The following is a 6,000-nucleotide window of genomic DNA, read 5'->3' on the forward strand; positions in this document are numbered from 1 at the left end:
AAAATAAGCTATGAATGTTCTTTGGGCAAAAAACATGCATTCACACCCAATGCGAGCGTGGCTTTCAAAAGACAGAATCAGACAGTAGCTGTAAACTGACAGGTCCTTGCCGTTAGGGTCTGCTAAAGGTGAACAGTTTTTCCCCTTTCAAACAGAAGAAAGCCAACCACAAGTGACAGCTTCCTGTTTTAAGATGAGCTCGTAGGAGTTAAGAGATGCTTCTACGCTGATAAGAAGCCAAAGGCAGGAAACACAATACCAAAATAGGAATACACAGTTAGAGTGGCTAAAGACAATTGTAGCTGGTTCCCTCTGAAGAAAGGCATTCACTAGAATGAGGTTTTAAAGGGGTCAACGAGCCAATGACATGCTTTTCCCTTGTCCCTACAGGAAGCACATTCATTGGAAGGTAAATATCCAAGAGGCGAAGACGGTGGTACCTGTCGATTGAGTTTTCACATAGGTAAATCATGTGTGCAATGCAAACCGTAGCACAAGAGCAGTTTCAGACTCTAGACTTTCTCTCTAGACCGAGGAAGTGATGCACATAGTACATGTAGGCTAAGTCACGCATGTTAATATAAAAAGCACAACAGACTGAGGCTGAAGGGATTCGGCAGCAGGCGGCTACGAGCAGCCCACGAGATCGTGGGGGGTTGGGAAGAGCAGTCGATAGCAGGTCAGAGCAGCAAGCCCAGGAAACCGTGAGTTTCAAGTATGTTGGTTGAACCTTTTTTGCATATGTTAGACTGCCAGCGTGCTTTATTATGTCACTCCACTCCTGATCATACCATAGTATAGCTAAGACACACATAACATGAACGCCATGATTGCTCAAGTTGGTGTTTCAAAATGATAAAATGTACTTTATCTTTGTTAAATGCAAATGATATTTATAGCTTATGCAATAATGCTGTCCCTATATCTGACAGTATGCTACATTGTTACTGCTATAATCATAGCAGGTATAATGATGATCAAATCTGGTAGAGATTAGAAATAATATTACATATATTGACTTACTACCTTCCAGTTTCAGCTTCATATTTGTAAGTAATGCTTCAAAATAATGTCTCTCTGAGTCAAAACGAACTACACAATATTCTCTGGCTGAATTTTGGTGATTTATGACAAGAGGTGAAAAAACTCAAGGACATGTGAAAGCACTAGGCCAGAACCCAAGAGGCGCCTCTAAACATAACTTAAGAGTTTTGATTCTGTGCCCACGCCACACAGCCCTACCTAGGGTCGAGGGGGGGCGGGCAGGGAATCACGCCCTAAGGGGAAATTAAGTCAGATGGCACCCCAGATGCGACGTCTTAAAGATGACCAGAGTATTACTGTCCCAGTCACTGGAGAAGGACAGGGCAGAATTTTTTTTTCTTTCTAAAAAGCTTTTTTTAAAAATTAGAGTGCACACAGGAGATGGCGCACAATGAAATCAACATTCCCATCCATTGCAGAATGGCTGTATATGATTGGCTGAGAGCTGCGCAGTGTCATGCAGTAAACACAAATTTTACAGTAGTAGTGGCACAACTTGGTGGACAACCAGCAGAATCACTCTTTACTTAATTAAAGACCCTAGGTAACGGGACAAATAATGCATATGCAACTCTCCTGGTGAGAGGAGACTTAGAAACCATTCAGTATCGCCCATACCAGTATCCTGAATTGGCTCTTACACATACAAATCATGTCAACTGGTTTGGAAGTAATCTAGTTTACCCACAGACATGCGCAAGGCATGGCCTACTAGTTACACCTAATCTGTACCTGAATTCTTAGCTCGGTGTCATCCAAACCGTGGAGGTCCATTCTTGCAGGCTGACTACCAGTTGTTAGCCACCCACTGTGACACAGTCCGAAACATCATGCCTGCAATATGCAGCTCAGCAGGGTATAACATCTGTGCAGCAACCTCAAGGACAGATGGATGCAGGTGGGGTACAACTACAGACATTGAGAATAATATTGGGATCCTGTCCATCCAAAAATGAATACATTCCCAAGTGGATTAAAAAAAGTAGGACAATTGCAAGCTGCGTATCCACAAGTAACTCCCCAGCAGAGACACAGGGCCCTAGCTATGTTTCTTCCATCTACCTGCACACCGCTGTGAGCTGTGACAGCTGGATCTCAATCTATAGCTGGCTTTATTTACAGCTGATAGGCACGCCGTCCATCACATCACTAGCACTGACACTAGCTGACATCATGGTAAAACAATCCGCAGACGCAGCCATGAATCTAGGCCTGGCTATAGCATCTAACAATTATCAAATGGTTGAGAGCATAATCCTACCTTTATTAAAAGGAGAGCCTGCAAGGTTAGAAGTACATAGAAAATTGGCCCAATTAAATGAGCAAGAAAAAGGGAGCAATTTGGAGATATAGTGACATCCACCTATCAATCATTGGGCAGGGATCACCTGGGCAGAAGACCAGCAGAGACACATAAAAAGGGTAACAAGGATCTTAAGCCAGATAAGGACACACACAATGAAGGGAGATCCTCAAAAGGATGGGGCTCATTCCAGGGTAAAAAAGGGCAATAAACCACAGAGGCGGCAATTGTCACCTATAGAGGAAGAAAGATATCCAGAGCATGGGCATAAACATTAGAAATCTGTAGGAGATAGGCAGAGCCCGCAGTGGCAAGGTAACCACAGGGGTAGACTGTCCTGGTGTAAGACCGGGGCCAGTCCCATTTTAGACCTACTGACTATGATTGTAGAGACAGGAAACACATGAAAAGTCCCCAGAAGTATGGCACTGATGAGACATCTCCTTCCCAGCAGGCACGAACACCAGATCGTTCTAATCCTGAGGGTAAGGAAGTGAAGGTCGAAAAGAAACACACGGCAGCAATACAGGTTTCACAGAATGCAGAGTCCACACACTCATCGCATCGTTCCCAAGACTAAGCGACACACACATTGGATTGAATTCCTATTAGACTCTGGGTCTGACATTTCCATATTTGAATGTAGCCACAAGACACCATTGGAGCACATAAGGGCACACAGGAATGCACAGATCACTACTCCCACTGGGCAGACATTGGCACATAATGAAGTGTATTTTGTGACAATTCAGCTAGAAGGCGAACACCCCAAAAAGAGTGAAGCACTATTTTGGCTACAGCTACACATTCAATGTAAAGGGCAACATATGCAAGAAAATGGTCAGTGCTCGCAGCAGTGCAACTGTTTAAAATTCATGTAGGGTACGATAAAGAATGTTGAGCACATGTGATTCCAGTGCTGAAACCACCCCGCCACAAAGGCAATATCCAGTTAAACCACAGGCAGTTGCCCACATGCAAACCATAGTAGACCAGCCAATGGACCAGGGAGTAATCATAAAGCAAGCTAGCGCACACAACAGTCCGGTACTCCCAGTTTTAAAACCTGATGGTACCTACCGTTTTATTGTAGATTTTAGAATTTCGAATGCACATTGTAAGACAGAGGCCGTCCAGAACCAAAATAGTCCTGGATTGCTAGCCAACTTACACAGATGCCAATATAAAACAAACCTTGATTAGATAACCTTTAAGTGTAGAAAGCCAGAAATACACTGCATTCATGTTTAAGGGAACTAATTTCCAGTTCACTAGAATAATGCGGGGGTATAAAAATTCACCCAGCACATTCTCAAGCAGAATACAGAGATTACTTGAAGACATTCCTAATTATTGGCAGTATGTAGATGATATTTATATCACCAATGAGAATCTCAGTGAACACTTGCAAGAAGTGGACAGAGTCATTCACACTTTGGCTGCAAAATGATACCTGATTAATTTTAAAAAATCAAGAATAGTTCATCGTGAGGTTACCTTTCTGGGATTCACTCTTTCAGATGAGGGCAGAGGGTTATCAGCAGATTTCCTTGAGAAGTGTGCCAATATAAGACCGCCAACTATGCTTAGGCAGTTACAAGCCATTCTAGGGCTGTTAAATTTTGGCAGATCGTATGTTTCTAATTTTGCTGAACTAGTAAAACCATTGTATGCTTTGATACAACCAAATTTCATGTCAGCTCACTGGCTGCCAGAACACACTTGTATTCTCCCAAGGTATATTTATTAATGACTCACATTGGTCCTTTGCAGGACAGGAATACAGTAAAGACGTAGACATAAACCTTGTGGTGGGAGACAATGCTTTCACATACACAATGTGCAATCTAAGGGAGACTAAACCAATTGCATAAAAGTCACATGCGTATTCCATGCCTGAGTTAAAATTTACACCTGAGGAGAAAATTCTGGGTTCTGTTCAGATGATTATTCAGAAAGAGCGGCCGCTGGCAGCAAATAGAACCATACACATAAACACACCTTTAGCTCAACTAGAAGCTGCCACAAAAGCTAGCGTCCCAAATGAAAAAGCATTACACACTAGATGAATTCAATGGTCAGCATCTCAACATGCTCCAGAATAAAAACCATTATAAGGCAGAATTGCAAAGACAGAGTGGATTGAGTTGGACAATGGACACAGAGCCAGACATCTCACAGCCTAACATACCATTGTTTGATTTTTTCCAGGTGATTTACTCAGATGGGTCAGCTATCCCAGCAGGGGACACACACTCTAAGTATGCTGCTTCATGCCCAGCAGTCGTAAGATGCTTCACACATGAAGAAGAATTTATACATACTGATATTGGAACCAAGCATCTGGGAGACATGTCTGCCCAGATTGCTGAATTGCATGGGTTACTACTTGCATTGTGCCAAGCAGATTCAGGGAAGCCCACTCTAGTAGACTCAGATTCAGATTACATTGTCAGGGTTTATAACACTGACTTGCATTGGTGGATTATATATTACCTCAAAGACATTTGGAATAAAACTATTGTTTCCAGGCAGCAGGTTTGGGATCTTAAACAGACGTGCCCTTTACTATGGGTAATGCACACAAGAGCACATACCAAAGGGCACATTCATAGCACTGGAAATGCATTGGCAGATAAATATGCAAAAGAGCACACACTGAGAAAAACAATAGCAGCCATAACTCGCTCAGCGACTGCAATGGATGAGGAAATAAAAGAGGCTTGTTTAGGTATGTACCTAGGCCAAAAGGTTTCCCCAATAATTATATGTATGACGTTGAAGGTAATAGAGCAATAGTCACAATTCCTATGAAAAAAGGGGATCCTATTCAAAGATCAATACCAAATAGAACAGACAGGGAAAAGCTGATTGCAGCCAGACACGCTGGACTTGCATCTGCCCATTTTGGGGTGAGTGCAACTGCACAGCTGCTCCTTGATCGCTTCTGGTGGACAGGGCTTTGACAACAGGTGAAAATATATATTGCAAACTGTGACACATGTTTCCAGACAACTGTGGACCACAGCAAAAAAACCTAAGGAGGTTCCTTTGAGAAAGGCAGCCTCGCCCTTTGAGATCCAATGTATGGACCATATAGGCCCACTACCAGCAGTTAACATGTATAAGTACATTCTAGTAATAGTAGATTCTTGCACTAGGTTTACCTGGATGATTCCTCAAAAGAAAGCAGACTGCAAATCAGTCATACAGGCACTTAGGACTGTAGTAGCCATGACAGCAACTCAAACGTTCCATGCTGACAATGGTTCAGCTTTTTCAGGGCGAGCCCTGAAGAACGCATTAGAGGCTTGGGGAACACAGATTCATTTCTCACACCCATTCTCGCCGAAATCGAACAGAATTTTGGATAGGGCAAACCTGTCTGTAAAAATGACCTTGACTAAAAGCATTCTGTCATTGGGAGGGAACTGGCTACACCATGTACCATTAGTGATCAGGAGTGTGAATAATTTACCACGCCAGTCTCTATGCAATGGTAAGACCCCATTTGAACTCTTGTTTGGGAGAAAGATGTGTATGCCTGACCTGCATGATCTTCTCAGCCCCATACCCAGGAACAAGCAACTGCTGGCGACAACGCTGCTGAGGGAATCCCTCCAGGTGGAAGCTGCTGAGGCCAGTCCTGAGAA

Source organism: Ambystoma mexicanum, chromosome 1p (assembly GCF_040938575.1).
Source record: "Ambystoma mexicanum isolate Mex_15411 chromosome 1p, UKY_AmexF1_1, whole genome shotgun sequence".
Classification (NCBI taxonomy): Eukaryota; Metazoa; Chordata; class Amphibia; order Caudata; family Ambystomatidae; genus Ambystoma; species Ambystoma mexicanum.